Source organism: Crinia signifera, chromosome 7 (genome assembly GCF_055691185.1).
Source record: "Crinia signifera chromosome 7, ASM5569118v1, whole genome shotgun sequence".
NCBI classification, from domain to species: domain Eukaryota; kingdom Metazoa; phylum Chordata; class Amphibia; order Anura; family Myobatrachidae; genus Crinia; species Crinia signifera.
This window is the reverse complement of record NC_139223.1, coordinates 28,045,547-28,069,347: the sequence shown is the minus strand read 5'-3', so window position 1 is coordinate 28,069,347 and position 23,801 is coordinate 28,045,547. Positions and strand designations below refer to the sequence as shown.

Genomic DNA, 23,801 nt, shown 5'->3' with positions numbered 1-23,801 from the left:
TGTGTATGTATGGGGTGTAGCTGTGTGGTATGTGTGTAGGGGTGAATGCCTGGCTGTGTGAGCTCCCTGACATTATGGGAAGCAGCAGCCACTCCTTTCCCCTGTGTGCTGCTGGGAGAGCAGGGGAGAGAGGGCTCTGCAGCAGGCGCCTGTCCCCCTCCTATGGGCAGAGACTGGGAGGGGAAGAGCAGGAGGAGGCTGTGTAGTGGAGGTGCCCCCCTCCCTTCTCCCCTGCAGCCCCTGTCTGGCAGGCCCCGCGCATGCGCCTGAGCCGCAGCCCTGGAGTAGAAGTGATGTTGGAGGGTCATTCTCAGACAGTTCTGCAGGGCTGCAATAAATCACCCTGCACATTCCCAGCCCTCCCTCCCTCTGTCTGTCTCCCTCCCTTCCTCCCTCTCTCTCTCACTCTCTCTCTCACTCTCTCTCTCACTCTCTCTCTCTCTCCTTCCTTCCTTCCTTCCTCCCATCAGCTTGCCACCTCTCACTTTGCAGCCTCTTCTCCCTGCTTTCCTAACCCAGAGCCCCCCTCCCCCCTTGTCCCCTATTCTCACCCTATAAAATTGGGGGTATGCAATGCTGCCCCCTAACCTAGCCTCCCCTGGCATCCTGAAGCACCCTTTATCTCTGCAGACCAGGAAGGCTCTGTGCCAGATGCCAGAAAACCCCTCTATCTGTAGCTCACCACCCCACTGATACCCCCTGCACAGCAATCACCACTCCTGCATCTGACAAAAAAGGGGGGGTCATCATTACACCTCAATTGGATCTATAGCAGGAAGACTCCAGACAGAGCTCCAGAATTCCAGACTGTGCAGGGACCGATAGCAGATTCCCCAAATCCTGGAGGAAAAAAACGAGAATCAGGAAAAGGATTATTTACAGGGTGGAAATTTTGTTTCGTTTCTTTTGATTTATTTTTCTTTTTTATATGTATTTTTTATTTTATTATTATACATTTTTAAAGCACCAAAGAAGACAGAGGATCCCTCTTTTATTAGCCTACAGACCGTGCAACCTGCAAGAGGTGAGATTGGGCACAAGGGGTCTGGGTGGTGGGGGGGAGCAGATCGGGGGGAGGGGAAATGTTTTCCCAAGACCTGTTTATTAGCCCAGTTATTAGATTTATTGTACACTCCAGTGTAATTGGAGGAACTGTGTGAAACATAGAGGATTATCCCTTCAGGGTCACCGAGAGGTGATAAAATACAGAAGGTAGGCTAACCCCTCAGGTGCCTCATATTGGTAATGTAACACTGTGCTCCCCATATAATAAGTGTCAATATTTATGGTGTCTCTGTGAGGCTTATAATGTGCCTGAAACTCAGTATAGAGGGGAGACCTGTCACAGCAGTATACTGGGGGGGAGGAGGAGGAGGGGAGGGGGGGGGGGGGGGATCTGTCACATCATTATACTGGGGGGAGGGGGGCCTTCCCTACACTATGGACCCTGGTGCAGGGTCACTGTGAGATTCCACACTGGCTATATGTCACTGTGCAGATGTCTATGTCCTTATAGTGGCCCAAATTATTCCTGATTGATGTTACTAAAGTACCTGTATAATAGTCATATTACTGTAGCTGTTTGGGGATCTATGACTTGTGTGTCCCCACATTGCTTGGGAACGCCAGCGGTCCCCACTGTATGGGAGATTGGGTTTCCTGCCCGCTATAGGTCGGATGAGGTGATGCTTTAGCTTTTGTTGTAGGGAAAGGGACTGTGTGATACAGTGTAAGGACAGGACAGGGACTGTGCGATACAATGTAAGGACAGGGACTGTGTGATACAGTGTAAGGACAGGACAGGGACTGTGCGATACAATGTAAGGACAGGGACTGTGTGATACAGTGTAAGGACAGGACAGGGACTGTGCGATACAATGTAAGGACAGGGACTGTGCGATACAGTGCAAGGACAGGGACTGTGCGATACAGTGCAAGGACAGGGACTGTGCGATACAATGTAAGGACAGGGACTGTGCGATACAATGTAAGGACAGGGACTGTGCGATACAATGTAAGGACAGGGACTGTGCGATACAATGTAAGGACAGGGACTGTGCGATACAATGTAAGGACAGGGACTGTGCGATACAATGTAAGGACAGGGACTGTGCGATACAATGTAAGGACAGGGACTGTGCGATACAATGTAAGGACAGGGACTGTGCGATACAATGTAAGGACAGGGACTGTGCGATACAATGTAAGGACAGGGACTGTGCGATACAGTGTAAGGACAGGGACTGTGCGATACAGTGTAAGGACAGGGACTGTTCGATACAATGTAAGGACATGACAGGGACTGTGCGATACAGTGTAAGGACAGGGACTGTGCGATACAATGTAGGGACTGTGCAATACAATGTAAGGACAGGGACTGTGTGATACAATGTAAGGACAGGGACTGTGCGATACAGTGTAAGGACAGGGACTGTGCGATACAATGTAAGGACAGGGACTGTGCGATACAATGTAAGGACAGGGACTGTGCGATACAATGTAAGGACAGGGACTGTGCGATACAATGTAAGGACAGGGACTGTGCGATACAGTGTAAGGACAGGGACTGTGCGATACAGTGTAAGGACAGGGACTGTGCGATACAGTGTAAGGACAGGGACTGTGCGATACAGTGTAAGGACAGGGACTGTGCGATACAATGTAAGGACAGGGACTGTGCGATACAATGTAAGGACAGGGACTGTGCGATACAATGTAAGGACAGGGACTGTGCGATACAATGTAAGGACAGGGACTGTGCGATACAGTGTAAGGACAGGGACTGTGCGATACAGTGTAAGGACAGGGACTGTGCGATACAATGTAAGGACATGACAGGGACTGTGCGATACAGTGTAAGGACAGGGACTGTGCGATACAATGTAGGGACTGTGCAATACAATGTAAGGACAGGGAATGTGTGATACAATGTAAGGACAGGGACTGTGCGATACAATGTAAGGACAGGGACTGTGCGATACAATGTAAGGACAGGGACTGTGCGATACAATGTAAGGACAGGGACTGTGCGATACAATGTAAGGACAGGGACTGTGCGATACAATGTAAGGACAGGGACTGTGCGATACAATGTAAGGACAGGGACTGTGCGATACAATGTAAGGACAGGGACTGTGCGATACAATGTAAGGACAGGGACTGTGCGATACAGTGTAAGGACAGGGACTGTGCGATACAGTGTAGAAACAGGGACTGTGCGATACAGTGTAGGGACATGGACTGTGCGATACAGTGTAGGGACATGGACTGTGCGATACAGTGTAGAAACAGGGACTGTGCGATACAGTGTAAGGACAGGGACTGTGCGATACAGTGTAGAAACAGGGACTGTGCGATACAGTGTAGGGACATGGACTGTGCGATACAGTGTAGGGACATGGACTGTGCGATACAGTGTAGGGACAGGGACTGTGCGATACAGTGTAGAAACAGGGACTGTGCGATACAGTGTAGGGACATTGACTGTGCGATACAGTGTAAGGACAGGGACTGTGCGATACAGTGTAGAAACAGGGACTGTGCGATACAGTGTAGGGACATGGACTGTGCGATACAGTGTAAGGACAGGGACTGTGCGAAACAACGTAAGGAAAGGGACTGTGCGATACAACGTAGGGACAGGGACTGTGCGATACAACGTAGGGACAGGGACTGTGCGATACAATGTAAGGACAGGAACTTTGCGAAACAATGTAAGGACAGGGACTGTGCGATACAATGTAAGGGCAGGGACTGTGCGATACAGTCTAGGGACAGGGACTGTGCGATACAATGTAAGGGCAGGGACTGTGCGATACAGTCTAGGGACAGGGACTGTGCGATACAGTCTAGGGACAGGGACTGTGCGATACAATGTAAGGATAGGGACTGTGCGATACAGTCTAGGGACAGGGACTGTGTGATACAGTCTAGGGACAGGGACTGTGCGATACAATGTAGGGACAGGGACTGTGCGATACAATGTAAGGACAGGGACTGTGCGATACAGTCTAGGGACAGGGACTGTGCGATACAATGTAGGGACAGGGACTGTGCGATACAATGTAAGGACAGGGACTGTGCGATACAGTCTAGGGACAGGGACTGTGTGATACAGTCTAGGGACAGGGACTGTGCGATACAATGTAAGGACAGGGACTGTGCGATACAATGTAAGGACAGGGACTGTGCGATACAATGTAAGGACAGGGACTGTGCGATACAATGTAAGGACAGGGACTGTGCGATACAATGTAAGGACAGGGACTGTGCGATACAATGTAAGGACAGGGACTGTGCGATACAGTGTAAGGACAGGGACTGTGCGATACAGTGTAGAAACAGGGACTGTGCGATACAGTGTAGGGACATGGACTGTGCGATACAGTGTAGGGACATGGACTGTGCGATACAGTGTAGAAACAGGGACTGTGCGATACAGTGTAAGGACAGGGACTGTGCGATACAGTGTAGAAACAGGGACTGTGCGATACAGTGTAGGGACATGGACTGTGCGATACAGTGTAGGGACATGGACTGTGCGATACAGTGTAGGGACAGGGACTGTGCGATACAGTGTAGAAACAGGGACTGTGCGATACAGTGTAGGGACATTGACTGTGCGATACAGTGTAAGGACAGGGACTGTGCGATACAGTGTAGAAACAGGGACTGTGCGATACAGTGTAGGGACATGGACTGTGCGATACAGTGTAAGGACAGGGACTGTGCGAAACAACGTAAGGAAAGGGACTGTGCGATACAACGTAGGGACAGGGACTGTGCGATACAACGTAGGGACAGGGACTGTGCGATACAATGTAAGGACAGGAACTTTGCGAAACAATGTAAGGACAGGGACTGTGCGATACAATGTAAGGGCAGGGACTGTGCGATACAGTCTAGGGACAGGGACTGTGCGATACAATGTAAGGGCAGGGACTGTGCGATACAGTCTAGGGACAGGGACTGTGCGATACAGTCTAGGGACAGGGACTGTGCGATACAATGTAAGGATAGGGACTGTGCGATACAGTCTAGGGACAGGGACTGTGTGATACAGTCTAGGGACAGGGACTGTGCGATACAATGTAGGGACAGGGACTGTGCGATACAATGTAAGGACAGGGACTGTGCGATACAGTCTAGGGACAGGGACTGTGTGATACAGTCTAGGGACAGGGACTGTGCGATACAATGTAAGGACAGGGACTGTGCGATACAATGTAGGGACAGGGTCTGTGCGATACAATGTAGGGACAGGGACTGTGCGATACAATGTAGGGACAGGGTCTGTGCGATACAATGTAAGAACAGGGACTGTGCGATACAGTGTAAGGACAGGGACTGTGCGATACAATGTAGGGACAGGGACTGTGCGATACAACGTAAGGACAGGGACTGTGCGATACAATGTAAGGACAGGGAATGTGTGATACAATGTAAGGACAGGGACTGTGCGATACAACATAAGGACAGGGACTGTGCGATACAATGTAAGGACAGGGACTGTGCGATACAACGTAAGGACAGGGACTGTGCGATACAATCTAGCACAGGGACTGTGTGATACAATGTAAGGACAGACACGGATACAGTATTTGCAGTTGTGTACTATTTCTGGTTTGTGGATGTTAATTACAGTACATGTGTGTCTCCTGGGTGTGTAATTGAGAGGTCCCTGTGTGTCTGTGTATAAGAGCATGGTGGCCGTCAGTAAATTTACTAATGGTAATTAAAAATAATATCTGCCGGTGGAACAATACAGCAGTCAGTAAAATAACATTATATTCCACTACTACAAAGCGACACAAGTGAAGTCTGAGATGAAGTTGGCTGCTTGTACCTTTATATTAGGTGATGTCGCGGTGCAGCGCATTTTTACAATACATGAACAATTCTGGTTAGCTGTAATCTGTCAGTAAAAAAATTGTCCTGGTGTTGGTCCTAATATATGTCTATTAGGACAGGGAAGGCCTGTGTCTTGATGTCTGTGTATTAGGACAGGGAAGGCCTGTGTCTTGATGTCTGTGCATTAGGACATGGAAGGCAGTGTCTGCGTATTACAAGGAGGAAGAGGTCTGTGTGTCCTGATCTCTGTATATTAGGAGGATCCTGATGTCTGTGTATTACAAGGAGGGGAGCGGTCAGTATGTCCTGATGGCTCTGTATTAGGAGGAGGGAGAGGTCGGTATCCCCTGTTGTCTATGTATTAGGACAGTGTTTTTCAACCACTGTGCCGTGTCACACTAGTGTGCCTTGAGCTGTTCTCACGTGTGCCCCCAGATCTAGAGATGCCAACACCAGTCTATAGGCACCACCAGTTTAACTGTTATTTACCAGTCTCTTCTTTTCATGTAAAGGGCCATGGTATTCTATTTTTGTTACCTGTGGGGACCAGCGTGATTGTTTTTATATGGGGGCCAATAGTTTTTTTTTTTTTTTCTAGTGTGGGCCAATGTGTTTTGTACTGTGGGGATCTCATGGTGTGCCTTGGCAATTTTTAAATCTTATTTAGTGTGCCGCAAGGTAAAAAGGTTGAAAATCACTGTATGAGGAGCAGGGGAGAGGTCAGTGTCTCCTGATGTTTGTGTATTAGGAGGAGGGGAGAGGTCAGTGTCTCCTGATGTCTGTGTATTAGGAGGAGGGGAGAGGTCAGTGTGTTCTGATGTCTGTGTATTAGGAGGAGGGGAGAGGTCAGTGTGTTCTGATGTCTGTGTATTAGGAGGAGGGGAGAGGTCAGTGTGTTCTGATTTCTGTGTATTAGGAGGAGGGGAGAGGTCAGTGTGTTCTGATGTCTGTGTATTAGGAGGAGGGGAGAGGTCAGTGTGTTCTGATGTCTGTGTATTAGGAGGAGGGGAGAGGTCAGTGTGCCCTGATGTCTGTGTATTAGGAGGAGGGGAGAGGTCAGTGTCTCCTGATGTTTGTGTATTAAGAGGTGGGGAGAGGTCAGTGTATCCTGGTGTCTGTGTATTAGGAGGAGGGGAGAGGTCAGTGTGCCCTGGAGTCTGTGTATTAGGAGGAGGGGAGAGGTCAGTGTGTCCTGGAGTCTGTGTATTAGGAGGAGGGGAGAGGTCAGTGTGTCCTGGAGTCTGTGTATTAGGAGGAGGGGAGAGGTCAGTGTGTCCTGGAGTCTGTGTATTAGGAGGAGGGGAGATATCAGTGTCCCCTGATACCTGTGTATTAGGAGGAGGGGAGAGGTCAGTGTGTCCTGATGTTTGTGTATTAGGAGGAGGGGAGAGGTCAGTGTGTCCTGATGTTTGTGTATTAGGAGGAGGGGAGAGGTCAGTGTGTCCTGATACCTGTGTATTAGGAGGAGGGGAGAGGTCAGTGTGTCCTGATGTTTGTGTATTAGGAGGAGGGGAGAGGTCAGTGTTTCCTGATGTCTGTGTATTAGGAGGAAGGGAGAGGTCAGTGTGTCCTGATGTCTGTGTATTAGGAGGATGGGAGAGCTAATACCCCTTTTACACCGCCGAAAAATCCGGGTCAGCGGCGGGTCAGACCCGGATCTTCGGCGGTGTAAATCCCTAACGCCATGTCCCTTTACACGGGACTTCTACCCAGGTCCTGGCCTGGGTAGAACACGGCTAGGACCTGGGTAGAGGGCGGTGTAAATGGGAACGCCGGGTCGAATGACCCGGCTCCCATTTACATGAATGGGGAATGTCCAACCTGCGGACCGCAGCGTCCGCAGGTTGGACGGATTGTCAGTCTGACACTGACAGCCGGCGCTGCTGTCTGCTATACTCTGCAGACAGCAGCGGCGGCGGGGGAGGGAGGTGAACGGATGCCTGTGTGCAGCATCCATTCACCTCCTGTCCAATGGTGGGGGGGTGAGCGCGGGGACTTGGGGCAGCCTAGCAGCTTACCTTAGTGCTGGGCTGCCCCCAGCCGCGTTCCGGGTACGGCGGCGTCGATCGGCGCTTGAAGATGACATCGCCCTGTCATCTTCAAGCGCCGGGAAGGGGCGGGAGGGGGGTGCGGGCGTTTAAGCCCGTCCGGTGTAAATGCCCCTAAACGCCGGGTCGCACCCGGCTTCAACCAGGGTCCAAAAAGCCAGGTGCGACCCGGCGTTTTGGTCTAAAAGGGGTATTAGTGTGTTCTGATGTCTGTGTATTAGGAGGAGGGGAGAGGTCAGTGTGTTCTGATGTCTGTGTATTAGGAGGAGGGGAGAGGTCAGTGTGTCCTGATGTCTGTGTATTAGGAGGAGGGAACAGGTACACCAGGAGGCCCCGGCCCGAATCCATCTCCTTGAGGGGAGGAGAGCGCGCATTGTGGGGACATACCTGGCACTGGGCACATAACTAGCACTGTGTCGCACTGTGGGGGTATATATGGCACTGGGCGCATAACTAGCACTGTGGGGGCATATGTGTGGCACCGTGGGGCATATATGTGTGGCACTGGGGGCATATCTGGCACCGTGGGGCATATATGTGTAGCACTGGGGGCATACCTAGCACTGTGGGGGGCATATCTGGCACTGGGGGCATAAAGTTTTGTCATGTAGCCACTCACCCTTGTGTCATATGACTACTCCCCTGACCACACCCCTTTTTTGCTGCGCGCATGATGTCGGCTCTTTGGCTTGATTGCCGATATTTTTCGGCTCTTTACCTCGGACCGGTTGGCCACCCCTGCTACACCATTAAGAACATGCTGGCAATTGAATTCATGTCCTTAGTAAAACATGCCGATACCTATTGACACTACCTCTTCCTGACATTATGTCATCAATCACCATATTCACATTTGTAATGTTGACAGCAGCATGTTAACACAGCCAATATGTCGGCAATGCCGAAATGGGGGCATGGTGACCATTTTGACAAGCTGTTTTAAAGCTTGTTACCCCAATCATAACATGTCTATTGTCGCCAATTAAACTATGTCGACTTGTTAAAGGTCAACATTAGCTCCATGCCGACATACTATTGTTCAACATTCTGGTGTTGACATGGTGATTGCATACCCTCCACCATACTTTACCATGCGCATGGCTGTCCTGCAATAAAATCCTTGTCCTTTTTTTTTTATCACTGGCCGTATGCAGGGTGATTGACAGGAATCTGGCGTTTCTGTGTGGTAATCGGCCATTTTCTGGGAGTGTCAGGGAAAACTGAGGCCTGCCCAGGTGTTCTAGGGGAAGTCATGTGACATCAGCTCCGCCCCCGATCAGCCTGTTTCTATCGCAGCCACGAGTCCTGGGCTACGCACAGACTGCGCACTATGGGAAAATCATTAGATGTAATCTGTTTGGGAATCGATTTATAGCTAGTTGTAGACCTGCAATATTTTTGCAAGCCCTGCTAAGAAATTCGCAGGCTTGCATGGGGTAGGATTTGAGGCTTGGCGGCGTATGCCTGATCACTAGGCTCCTATGTTTTCTGTACACATCTACAATCTGTGTCCTGGCGGTACTAGTTCCTGTGACTGGCAGCTGTGGATTTGGAACATGTTTGTGTGCGTAGTGGTCAATATACAGTATATGAATGTATTGAATCGTTTGTGTTATAATTCTATGTGTATAATGAGTTATATTGTTACTTCAATGATGTGTGCACTATATATACAGCCCAAACGCCAAAGGTGGGTAATCTCTGCCCAAGCATCGCTCACATCCTAGTCATTCATTACAGATTACTATACACCACTCAGGATACAGCGTGACTGCTGCCTATGGCTGGCCAATGGTAAAATGTGTTGCTTTATAGATCTAGATTTCAGGAGAGAAGGACATTATGATAGGAGGGAACCACTCAGAGCTTGTTTCCGGAACCTGGATCATAGAAAGCTCCCACAGACAGTCGCCGGCTGTCAATCACCTTGGAAACGGCCAGCGATGGTAGTTTCGTTCACAGGGGGACCTCGAGCATTCACACTCTGTACCGTGAGCCTGCGCAGTCCTTCGATAATCACTCGGATTGGGAATCCCCAGCCCAGCGATCGAGTCTGAATCAGGCCCTATGTCAGGACTGAGTATGTACTGTAACATGATGTGTACCGGAGAGCCGAGCGCAGTGTGTGAGAGCGTGGTTGTTGGGCCTGACCGTACAGGACCCTGTGTGTATCCTCATTGTTAGAGGGAGGCCCCCTGTATGCTGCCTGAGTGGGCCCTGGACCAGCCTGATATGATGTGTGAGGACCATTGTTTTCCGGAGCTGTGTGTGTGAGGCCCTTTGTATCCTGGAGATTAGTGTGTGAAGCCCAGCTCGTTTTGGAGACGGACTCGTCAGACCATGTTCTTCTGGAGCTGGGTATGTGAGGATCTGTGTATTCCGGAGCCGGCCCATTATAAGCCACAACAACTGTGGTCCTGCACCCTCACATTATACGGCTGAAGCACTTATGCAGCACCATGTGCAGGTGCGGGAGATGTATAATGGGCAGAGATTTACATCCGGTAGGTATATGGGCAGATTAACCTCGTGCCCAACATTGGTCCCACCTCCCGTGGGCGCCACTGATGGGTAGACTATACAGGCCCCTATACACTATGCGATTTGTGCCTGATTTCACACGATTCTGGAGGATCGGGCTGAGAAATCTGGTGAAATAGGCCCAAATTGCGTAGTGTATGACATCCAATCTGATCCGATGCCCGGTCCCGTGTGCATTTGATCAGATCTGGAGGTAGAACGGTCTGCACATAAGATAAATCTTATGTGTAGCTGTCAGTGCGGCAGGGAGCGAAGTCCGGGGGAGTGGGGCCCTGGTGCGGTGAGCGGGGACCTGGGAGCAGGGTCCGGGGTAGCGGCAGGCGGGGATCAGAGAGTAGGGTCTGGGGTAGGGTCAGACCAGTGGCGTAACTACTGTAAGGCAGCCCCAGCAGCCGCTTGGGGGAGCAAGCAGCAGCAAAGTCTTGGTGGGTGCCGGCACCCGCTCGACACACTGACATTCTGCTGCCTGCCGCTGCCCACTGACTGAGCACTGGAGGCGAGTCAGCCACAGCGTGGGTGCGGCCATGGCAGAGATGACAAATTCCTCCATTGATTCAATTGACTGTACACTGAGCCGACTATTGGCTACTGTGTACAGGATGGGCGGGCGGATGGGCGTGCTAGGGGAAGCAGTAGTGTCTGCTGGTCTCTCTTCCTCTCTCCTGCTTCAGCTTCTCCGTTATGCATGTGACATCATCACGTCACACGCTGGGGAAACATGCTGGAGAGGAGCCTGGAGGGGGGGCACCACAAACTTTTTGGCAGGGCGGAGCAAAATTGAAAGTTACGCCACTGGGTCAGACGGGAACCGGAGAGCAGGGTCCGGGGTAGGGTCAGGCAGGGAAAGGAGAGCAGGATCCAGGGAAGCGTCAGGCAGGGAAAGGAGAGCAGGATCCGGGGTAGCGGCGGGAGAATAGAAAAAATCCTATTAAAAAGATTGGCTGGCTGCTGAGAGGTCAGCCAATCAGCGGCAACCCAGTCTTTTGAATAGGATTTTTTCTATTCTCCCACCGTTAGCCGCTACCCCTGTTCTCCATTTCCCGCTCCCCACCTGCCGCTACCCTGGACCCAGCTCTCCTGCCGCTACCCCACCTGCAGTTACATGTGATAAATTGCATGTAATGTATGGGGGGCCTTACTCAGCCAGGACCACAATGTGGCATCTGGCACTCGTATTATTGCAATGACATAGTATTATATTTTGGAAGATCTAGAAATGCTGCTGCCCTGCTGCAATGATGAATCTCTGCAGTTATTGGCTGTAGGACTTGGATACTATATAGAAAAAGGTCACTGTGAGGGTTTTTTTGGGAGGGGGGGGACTTTTCTTACATTACATCAATGTAAACTTTGATTGAGAACTGTAGGTAGGGGAGGGAGGCACCTGGCCTGCAGCATGGTGAGCTAAGTGCTACACTAATTGGGGGCATACTTGCCTACTTTTGAACACTAGTTTCAGGGAGATTATAGTTGGTAATAGAATTTTGCACAGCACCCCATTGAGGGGGTGTGTCATGATCCACCCAAAGGGCGTGTCTAGTTCCATATATGGAGATATTGTGAAAAAAGATTGTGAACGTGGCACCTAGAAGCGTGGGTGTGTCCTGCTATATCTGAGGGGAATCTTGTAAAATGACTTATATACAAATGTAGATGATCCCCAAAGCAGTTAGTAAGAGCTACTATACTTGGTAAAGTGCTGGGAAATGGTGCTGATGATTAAATGTAAATGTATCTGTCTCTCATTCCCTTTTCCCCAAAATATGCAATAGTGTAATGTGGGCTAGGTGACATGAGGGAGATTGCTAGAATAATGAGGGAGGGAGATTGCTGCTATTTCAGGGAGTCTCCTGCAGAATGCAGGAGGGGAGGTAACTATGATGTAAGTGTAATGTGGGCTAGGTGACATGAGGGAGATTGCTGGACTTATGAGGGAGAGAGGGAGATTTCTGCTATTTCAGGGAGTCTCCTGCAGAATGCAGGAGGGTAGGCAGCTACCCTCCTGGTGTCGAGGTGTCGACATTGACAGTGTCCAGTGTCATTAAATCTGTCTGGAGGTATATATAGGTTATGTTGGGGGTGTAGTGTCCTATTTCCTATGTCTGTATAGGGTGTAATATTTATTTATTAACAGTTTCTTATATGGCGCACACATATTCCGCAGCGCTGTACAGAGAATATTTATTTCTTTATTTACAGTGTCTTATATAGCGCAGCAGATTCCGTTGAGCTTTACAATAGTAGACAGTGATAAAACAAACTGGGTAACAACAGACAGACTTGAAAGAAGGAGGGCCCTGCTGCAAGCTTACAATCTATAGGGAGAATATTCGAACATTCACATCAGTCCCTGCCCCAGTGGAGCTTACAATCCTATATTCCCTACCACATGTACACGCACACACAGACATTCTAGGGTTAATTTTAGCCTACCAGTATATTTTTGTGTTGCGGGAGGAAACCGGAGTACCCGGTGGAAACCCACGCAAGAACGGGGAGAATATTTAAACTCCACAAAGTTGGGGCCATGGTGGGAATCAAAGCCATGACCTCAGTGCTGTGAGTCAGTAATGCTAACCATTACACCATCCGTACTGCCCCAATAGATGTTTTATGACCGGTGGTCAGGACATGTTGGGGTGTAGTGTCCTATGTCTGTGTAGGGTGTAATAGATGTATTATGGTCAGCGGTCAGGACATGTTGGGGTGTAGTGTCCTATGTCTGTATAGGGTGTAATAGATGTATTATGGTCAGCGGTCAGGACATGTTGGGGTGTAGTGTCCTATGTCTGTATAGGGTGTAATAGATGTATTATGGGCAGCGGTCAGGACATGTTGGGGTGTAGTGTCCTATGTCTGTATAGGGTGTAATAGATGTATTATGGGCAGCGGTCAGGACATGTTGGGGTGTAGTGTCCTATGTCTGTATAGGGTGTAATAGATGTATTATGCCCGGTGGTCAGGACATGTTGGGATGCAGTGTCCTATGTCTGTATAGGGTGTAATAGATGTATTATGGTCAGAGGTCAGGACATATTGGGGTGTAGTGTCCTATGTCTGTATAGGGTGTAATAGATGTATTATGGTCAGAGGTCAGGTCATGTTGGGGTGTAGTGTCCTATGTCTGTATATAGGGTGTAATAAATGTATTATGGCCAGTGGTCAGGTCATGTTGGGGGTGTAGCATCCTATGTCTGTATAGGGTGTAATAGATGTATTATGGCCAGTGGTCAGGACATGTTGAGGGTGTAGCCAGGGCCCGATTATAATGGGGGCACAGGGGGTCAGTACCCCTGTGCCCCCCTCTATCTAGGGGCCCCCTGATTGGCATGTATTTTTCCAAATTTTTTTTATGGGAGTGGGGTAGTGCTGCAGCTTCACCTATCTGTCAATGTGACAATGATTAATGGTGCTGAGCATCAGGAGTCAAGGCGCACTGTCTGCACAAGTGTGCAATGCATTACTGGGAGTTGACTAAGTCCCATAACACTTTGCCCAAGAGGTCAGAGGCTGAGAGGCTTGTGCTGAGCTCTGCTTGGTGGAGCTCATCATATGCTTCTCAGGTCCATGAAGGATAGCAGCAGCAGCTGCCTTGTCATGGGAGGGTTTTTAATCAGAGGCAGCGCTGAGCCTGTCAGGGCTCCTACAGAGTAATGGAGTAAGGTACAGAGGGACAGATAGAGACTTTTTATGTGGTATTTTATATATATATAATATATGTTTTTTAACCCCTTCATGACAGAGCCAGTTTTTGCCTTCCTGACAGAGCCCTTTTTTTCAAATCTGGCATGTATCACTTAAGTGGGGATAACTTTTTTTTGCTTTTACTTATCCCAGTGATTTTGAGATTGTTTTCTCGTGACACATTGTACTTCAAGTTAGTGGTAAATTTTCGTCGATACAGTCTGTGTTTTTTTGTGAAAAATACCAAAATGTCGTAAAAAAATGGAAAATTTTGCGATTTGCAAAATGTTAAATTTTCTGCTTGTGAGACAAATAATCTTACCACTCAAAATAGTGAATAACTAACATAGACCATATGTCTACTTTATGTTGCCATCATTATTTCAACCTCATTTTCATTTTTTTGGACACTAGGAGGCTTAAAATATGAATAGCAAATTCTCAAATTTTCAAGAAAATTTCAAACTCTGATTTTTTTAGGGACCAGGTCAGTTATGATGTGACTTTGAGTGACTTGTATGTGAGACACCCCCATAAATGATGCCATTTCAAAAACTGCACCCCTCACAGTATTCAAAACAGCATTTTGGAAGTTTGTTAACCCTTTAGGTGTTTCACAGGAATTAAAAGAAAGTGTAGGTGAAATTTCAAAATTTCATTTTTTTTGCAGATTTGCAATTTTAATACATTTTTCTAAGGAACACAGTAGATTTTACTAGAGAAATGTGACTAAAAATTGATTCCCCCAATTCTTTGGTTTTCATAAATATCCTATATGTGGCCCTAGTGTGCACGGTGACCAAACCACAGGCTTCATAATAGAAGGAGCACCTACTTGATTTTGGAGCCTCCTTTTTATGAGATTATTTTTTAGGCACCATGTAGGTTTCTAGGCACCATAAGATGCTAAAAGTTAGGTACCCCCCCACAAGTGACCCCATTTTGCAAACTACACCCTTCAGGGAATTCATCTAGGGGTATAGTGTACATTTCAAACCCCCAGGGGTTTCACCAATTGTGGTACAACTGGGCAGTGAAAATGAAAAAAATTAATTTTTCATTTTCACAGCTCAGTTGTATCAAAATTGGTGAAACCCCGGGGGGTTTGAAATGTACACTATACCCCTTGATGAATTCCCTGAAGGGTGTAGTTTGCAAAATGGGGTCACTTGTGGGGGGGTTCCACTGTATGGGTGTTTCGGGGGTCATTCAACCAGAATCTGTGCTGCAAAATCCAAAAATCACTCCTTCCCTTCTGAGTCCTGCCATGCACCCAACTGGTATTTTTTGGTCACACATGAGGCATTGCCGTACTCGGGAGAAATTGGGGCACAGATTTTGGGGTGCTTTGTCTCCTTCATTCCTTGTGAAAATGAAAAATTTTGAGCCAGATCTGCATTTTTGTGTAAAAAATTGTAATTTTTTACAGAAAAATGCAGTTCTGGCTCAAAATTTTTTATTTTCACAAGGAATGAAGGAGACAAAGCACCCCAAAATCTGTGCCCCAATTTCTCCCGAGTACGGCAATGCCTCACGTGTGACCAAAAAATACCAGTTGGGTGCATGGCAGGACTCAGAAGGGAAGGAGTGATTTTTGGTGGTGGAATGAATGGTGGGTGCTATGTCGCATTAGCAAGACCCCCGAAGCACCAATACAGTGGAACCCCCCCACAAGTGACCCCATTTTAGTCACCAGCTTTGGGAGGGGGGCTGGCGCTGCGGCTGGCGGGGGGGTGGGAGGGGTGCTGGTGCTGCGGCAGCCGGGTGGGTGGGTGGGGTAATCGGTGCGGTATATACACACACACACACACACACACACACACACACACACATATATATATATATATATATATATATATATATATATGTGTGTATATATATATATATATATATATATATATATACACAAATATATATACACACACATATATATATATATATATATATATATATATATGTGTGTGTGTGTGTATATATATATATATATATATATATATATATAAATATATTTTTTCAGTGCATACTGTACATTTAATTTTTAACTTTTTCTGCAGCTTGATGCTGCTGCTGCTGAGGGGGGGAGGGGGGAGGAGGGCAGCGCTGCGTGCGCTCCAGACGCTCCGGGGGAGCCGGGGGAGCTGCTGCTGCTGCCGGGTGAGTGCCCGGCGGGTTCGAGGGGGGGCTGCACATCGGTGGTGATCGGTGCTGTACTTGACAGCACCGATCACTAGTGAATCCCTGTGTTACCGAGCGGCTTAGCCGCCGGTAACACAGGAAACGCTGTGAATGGCTGTTCAGATTTGAACAGCCAATCACAGCGATCGCCGACCGGGGGGGGCACCCCTGCCCCCCCTGGGCGGCGAGGGGGGATGTCTGCTGTCAGGGACAGCAGACATCACCTAACTGTCACTGCGTCTCTAGACGCAGTGACAGTTAGAAGTCATGACGTATATATACGTCATGTGTCGGGAAGTACTTCCCGACCATGACGTATATATACGTCAAATGTCGTGAAGGGGTTAATCGTCATCTGTACTCTGTAACATATGGCTGTGGAGTGCATACGCTGGGGCGTGTGTCCTGTGTGTGTATGCAGGGGCGTAACTAGATATTCGGAGGCCCCATAGCAAAAGTTTGTAAGGGCCCCCTATTTAGCGACTGATGGTGATAAATGTATGTAAAACATATTACTTTGACAGTAAAGATGGGCCCCCTTCAGCTCTGGACCCCATAGCAGCTGCACCCCTTGCACCTATGGTAGTTACGCCGTCAGAATTGCTTACATCCATGGTCACATCTCACATTACCCATTGTCCCATGCTAGCTACATTCCCTGTCTGTGATACGACCACAGAGCAGAAATATTACTTCAGTCCTCTTCCCGACAAAAAGTATGGGGTGTTATATGATAGAATTACATGGAAACTGGCGAGGTAGGGCATAATACACTAAAGCAAGCAAAGTGAACCACATCAGTATAATTTTAAAAAGATACTTTTTTTGTAATATGCTGTGACTACAAGCACAACACTGGCTTAATGTAAGAGAATCCCTGATATTATTTTACATTCTTGTTGCTTGTGGTCTTCTAAGTAAACTAAACCATTGCAGTAAATCACACACACAACAAAGATATATAGGTAGGTGAACAAGATAAGGTAGGTGCTAAATCTGCCTAGCATCAAGCTTCTCCCTACACATTCCCATCGGACTGGGAAAATCAACAGTTAACACTCACAAACTTAAAAAGAGTAAGCAACACAATAAACAGGCAATACACAGAGAAACACCTCATGGTTTAATCTTCATGTTTACTTCAATTTAAAACCTGTGATATATCCAGTGCTAATGCTTAACTCCTTCCTGTTTGTGCATTTCTCTGTTGAGTACTTTTGCATGTTTTAATTATGTTTTTTTATGTTTTTTTTTTTTTTTTTTTAAATATTTCAAATAAATCATATCAAAGCCTAATAGCTTTGGATCGTTATTGTTAGAAAGCATTAAAACATTATTGAACAAGTTTTCTAATGGTGCGTACACACGGGTGCGATATGGCTTCCGATATTGCCGATATAGTGCATATCGGAAGCCATATCGCATACCGATTGTGCACTTTTCAGGGCTTGCGAGCCCGATGCGCTGCCGATGCGCGCTCCCGAGTGAGCGCAAATCGGCAGCGACATAGTGAGGGCAGGCAAGACTATATAGTGCAGATCTGCACTATATAGTCTTTGTGCCTTATACTCACCATACCTGCGGCGGCCAGAGGGAGAGGGACGAGTCCTGGGGCTGCGCTGCAGGGCGGCTGATGACCCGGCCGGAAGAAGTCACCCTAAAGAGGAGGGGGGGTGTGGCCTGATGTCCTGATGTCTGCACGGCACGGCGGGGGACAGCTGTTTGATGTGCACACGCTGACATCCCGGGCCCGGCAGGTAATGTCTCTGCTCTCTCCTACATGCTCCCACACGGTCGACATGCTGCCGTGCGATGCGAGTCCCGATGCCATCAGATCGCGTCGGGACTCGCATCGCACGGCAGCATGTCGACCGTGTGTACACACCTTAAGACATGTCTCATAGTATTATTATAAAAATACAGGATTACATTTTTTCATTAAAACTTGAATGCAAAAAAAAAATTGGTTTAAACCAAAACAAAAATCTTAAAAAAAAAAAATAATAATAATTTTTGTTTTTGTTGTTTTTCAAACTATAGAAAAATAAATAGAAAATAATGGTATAATAATAAGGGGTACATTTAATTATTCATGAGGCTCCAACAGTATATCTTGGACTACTACTAAGCGAGGTTTCTGGTTGGGAAACTTTTGCTTTTTTAGGGAAGAATTTCCTGTTGTGTGGAACGAAGAAGGTTTTTATGAAAGAGAAAGTTCTATGTAAGATTGTGTTTAGGAAAGCACAATGGTTCAGGTGGTATATGTATGAAAGGAAACAATAGTTTAGTACCTCTGAAATGTAACATGTATTAGGTTTTTTTTTTTTAGGTGGTTTGGTCTAGGGGCTCAGGGCGGTTATACCACCTTGTGTTACTGTGTCATAGCATGAGGAAAAAAGGGATCAAGTGTGTGTTTCCACTGTGACCTCAAATACTTCTGCTGTAACATCTGTATGCTGTGAATGGTATGTAGCCTTGACAAGAGATAAAGTACCAGCCACTCATGCTCCTAACTGCTATGTTTGAAAAAATGACAGTTAGGAACCCATTGTTAATTTATCTTCATTCACTTTATCTCCATCTCCAAGATTTAGTAGTCTTTTTTAGACTTTTGAACAATAAACATCTTGCTTTTCAAATGAATGCTGTGTCCTGTGACCACCAGAATAGCACCAAGCGCTATGGCCTTCTCCAGCTATTCCGGAATAAGCCCAAACGTCACCAAGCTCTGCCTTCTGCCAGCTACCCTGCAGGGGCAAGTCCATGGAGACCAGTGGGATGTTGCAGCAGCGTCTCAGCCCACAACATGAAGAATATCAGTCCACAATCACCTGTACTAAATCAGAATGACCACCAACAATAAGGCAGTTCAGCTTTCCCGCAAGTAACTTTCCTTCTCTAGGAATGGTGATTGAGAAAGTGGTTGCAACTCACCTGGAAACCTACCTGACATCCCATGACATATATGATCCATTCCAGTCAGGATTCAGGAGAAGACACAGCACTGACACAGGCCTGGAACTAGTGCTGAATGATCTTTTGATGGCCAGAGATGACCTTCTGGATCTCTCTTCAGCATTTGACACCGTGGACCATGGGCTTCTGATTGAGCACCTGTAGAATTTCTGTGGACTGGGCGCCGCAGTTCTTAGCTGGTTCAAATCATTTCTTTTTTTTTACCGGCAGGTCACAGAGAGTTTCTTTGGGAGTATACTCACCATCATCAGTGCCACTGCCAAGTGGTGTCCCACAGGGTTCTCCCATGCTTTTTACTGTATACATGTTACCACTGGGTGAAATGACCAGAAGCTATGGCCTGGTCTTGCACAGCTCGGCAGATGATACACAACCTTACCTGTTGGTTGCAAATCATCAAGGGCGAGATGTATCAAATGGAAAATGCGGTAAAACCCCGGTTTTACCGCATTTTCCAATGTATCAAAAATGATACCGCATTGAAGGGTATCGCCACCTTTGGGTGGCGATACCCTATAGAAGCCTATGGGCTTCTTTTTTTTCCCGCCTGCCGCGTCGCCGCAACCCCGCCGACCCCCCCTCCCTTGGGTTTACCTTCTTGCAGGTCCTCCTGGACCCCGGAAGGTAAGCCCTTCCTCCCCCTATCAACGCAGCCGGACGTCCTTCCGGCTGCAGGGGGGAGGAGGAAGCACCGGGGACAGCCGGCTTAGCTGTCCCCGGCGTGAAAGCAGCAGAAGCTGGCTGGGAGGTGACGGAGACCCCCCGCAGACCACAGTACAGGTATCGCGGGGGGCCTCCGTCACCGCGATGCCAGCCGCATATGTTAGTACATATGCGGCGGCATCGTGGCGGGGGGGGGGGCGCGATGGGCGGCGATGTATTTTAATACATCCCGCCCCAAGACTGATAAGACTGCATCATAGCCAACCAACTGGACTTACACTAGGGGTTCACAATTACAAAACACTGATCATGTATGGAATCTTGGCATTGCCCTGGATGGTGTCTTGGCACTTAAACATCAGATATCGGGCCACTATCAAATCCTCATAGCCAGAGTGAAGCATTTTATTCCTCATAATCATAAGATCTGCCTACAGTTATATTTACATTTGTATCATCACACCTAAAGGACTGCAATGCCCTCAACCTGGGTCCCTCAGCAAAATAATTGCACCGCTTGCAGATGGTACAAAATGCAGCTGCCAGACTATTAACCAACAAGCTCTGTTCGATCGTTCGGTTTGCAAATTCTCAGATTAGGGATTCATGCTAAATTAGTCAATACCCCGGAATGTTTTGGTTTTGTTCATATTGTTTTTTTTTTTTTGTTTTCTTTTAATAGTAAGTACATTTTTATTACATTTGTGCTTCTGATCAAGGATATGAGTGAGGAGATATGAATGTGTTATGTGTCTCAGACGTGACTACCAGCTACGTTATCACAAATAAAACACATTCCTGTTATTATTGAAAGAAGAAAGTTGTTAAAAAAAGCAAAACAAAGTTGATTCTGTTAAGTAAAGAAGGCCGCTTTACTAGTAAGGTATTTCAAATAGTGAAAATAATTTTATAATTTTTCATTCATTTGAAAACTCAATTCAGCTATAGCGAAGATCTATTGCGAAAAAAGGAACTGCAAGTACATGCAAGTTGATCTTCAATCCTCAACAAGAAAAAAAATTATATATTTTTTTCATTTTTCAATTAAAGTAATGAAAACTGAAATTCAATTATTTTTGTCATTTGAATTACCTCACTAAGGCCCTTATTCTGATCGGTGCGTCCGGATCCGATTATGCGGCCAGGACCGTGCGTGCGAAACCCCGCCTTCCATACGGATCGCCAACTCCGTCCGTACGCGGTAAGAAGCTGGCCGAACGGACCGCACGTGTATTTTTCATGGAATACGCCTCCTCCATCTCAGGGAACCTCCCCCATCATTCGATGGTCACAGACCATCGAATGCAGGACCGAGTGCTCCACCAGCTCCCGCAACCTCAGTCCACACGGACATTTTTCCGTGCAAAAGCAGGGATCTGGGCGGGCAGCTGACATCCGGCGATGTCATATGTCCGCCCCCTACACGTGCGTCACGGCCGCATTACCATACGTACGCCCAGCGTTTGCATGGGAACGCCCATGAAACGCGGGGCGTATGCATATGGTAATGAGCCCAAATAGCCCTTCATGCCCCTCTCCACCCCCTGTTCGGAGTGTTCACATTTCATGCGGGATTTGGCCGTACGCCCCGCTCGCACATGCGCAGAGACGCCTCTGCACATGCGCAGACACAAAACATCGGCGGCACGAACGCACGCGGATATTACCGCACCGACCAGAATAAGGGCCTAAGTCTAGGCCGCTTTAATCAACAGAATCAACTTTTTTTTTTTTTTAACAACTACCTTCTTTCAACAATAACAAGAATCTGTTTTATTTGTGATAACGTAGCTGGTAGTCACGTCTGAGACACATCACACATTCATATCTCCTTACTAACGCTGACATATAAATATCTCAAAAACTAGAGCCAATTAAAAAAAAAAAAGCACAACCTATTCATAATCAGAACCACAAAATTAATTGAAATGGACTCTTAATTCCCTGGCAGCACATTGGCTGTTCCTCAGTCCATAGGCGCCGATTCCGTGGGTGCCTCCAGGACCGTCCAGTGGTGGTCTTGGCTTTGGAGATGCAGGGGCAATGTATGTTACATTGACTGTGGCTGGGAGACCTGCAGCGTCACTTCACAGCAACGTGCCTGTGGGGGGGGGGGGGGGGCAGGGCTTCAGAAGGGGGCGGAGCAGACTTGAGCACCCACCAGGAAAAACATAAATTGGCTTTTCTGTCCCAGTGTAATTTTTGAGTTTTGTATATTTTTTTTCCCCCTTCTTTTTTTTTTTGTGCCTCTCTTCTCAGAGGGCGCCATGGCGGGAAGGAAATACTGTAACGTCTTTTTAATCATTATACCTGTTTTATTGTAATCATCACCTCTGCTGGGAGTTAGGGATTGGTTGACAAGCAAGTGTGTGTTTTTATAGTCACATTTATACCTGCCTATTACACTTGCTGTGCTCTCTGTATATAACGCTGCTATTGTCAGTCTAGCTGATACGCACTAGAATTGAGGGGAGGCATCGCCCTAGCGCAGGGATCCTAATGTTACATCCACCTCCCCCGCTCTACTTCACCTCTCTCTGGGAGGGAGATGTACTAAGCCTGCCAATCAGCACTTGTCTATCTCTGCGTGCAATAGTGACTGCACATCGCCATCACCCGGGGCCATACACAGAGCGGAAATGAGAGATTTTGGTAGAGTTTTCACATTTTATTTTTAAGGTCATTTACACGGAAAAAACTGGTTGATTTTACCATGTAACTTATTGCCGCTTTAAAAATAATGGAATAACTCTCCCAAAGTCTCTCACTGATTCTCTCACCCTATTACATTTGGCCCATAGTGTACGCTGCTTCCGTGCTGGTCAGCACAGCTCTGTTTTTGCACTATGGGCCCGATTCGAATAATTACCGATGATCTACAGGAAATACACTGTAAAGTCTCAGATGGCTTTGACGCTTTGACTGAAACAGCTCAGAATATTAATCAGAGTTTCTCTACAGCATTTTAATGGTTAAAAATAAAATAGACTGAGAAAGCTGACGGTTGGGCAGTGACTTTCTATTAACAGCTTCATCATGAAGATCAAAGCAAAACCTCAAAAAGACGTGTGAAACGCACCAAGTAGTTTTGTAGACTTCTAATCGCTGCCGAGCACTGCGGAGTCCATTGTGAGGGCACGGAGAGATTATGGCACCACTTTGATTGTTGGATAGATGTATTAAACCTTGGAGAGTGGTAGAGAGAGAGAGAGAGTAATCACCAACCAATTAACTCCTAACTGTCATTTTTCAAACACAGGATTTAAAATGCCAGTTGGGATGCTGTCAGCAGGTCTACACTAATAAGATCAACTATTGGTTGACACATGAAAAAGGTCCACCTTAGGTCGACATAACACAAGCAATAGGTCCACATTTCACCCTGCAGCTCCCCGGGAGGGGGACACACGATTAGGCACCTGATGTGCCAAGGTTTGCATATGATAAATCGCATGGATTTATCATATGCGATCCCCGGGGAGCTGCAGGAGGAGGGAGCCGTGCAGGGGATGACAGCGGGCGGGGGATGCCGGCTAATAGAGAGCCGAGCAGGGGGAGGCTGCATAGGGAGCCGGGCAGGAGGAGGGTGACAGCGGGAACAGCGCGCCGGGCAGGGAGGATGACGCTGGCTGCCGGGCAGTGGCGGGAGCCGGGAGGAACACAGATAACTTGAACAAAAAAAAAAAAAGCCCATACAGAATGACTAGCAAGCCATTGATTGGCTGAGACCTCTCTCAGCCAATCGCTGATTGGCTGAGAGAGGTCTCAGCCAATCAATGGCTTGCTAGTCATCTGTATGGGCTTTTTTTTTTTTTCAAGTTAGTGCGTTCCTCCCGGCTCCCGCTGCTGCCCGGCAAGTGCGAT

General features: G+C 47.6%; 1 protein-coding gene across 1 annotated transcript in view; it reads left to right on the top strand.

The window, feature by feature from the left end:
- The first annotated feature begins 257 nt into the window (after positions 1-257).
- The window catches only part of GLIS2 (GLIS family zinc finger 2), a 42,925-nt gene continuing 19,381 nt past the window's right edge, over positions 258-23,801 (top strand). The window contains exon 1 of the mRNA XM_083152694.1: positions 258-1,024. The gene's annotated coding sequence lies outside the window, so the exon portion shown is untranslated. The remainder of the gene's footprint in view (positions 1,025-23,801) is intronic.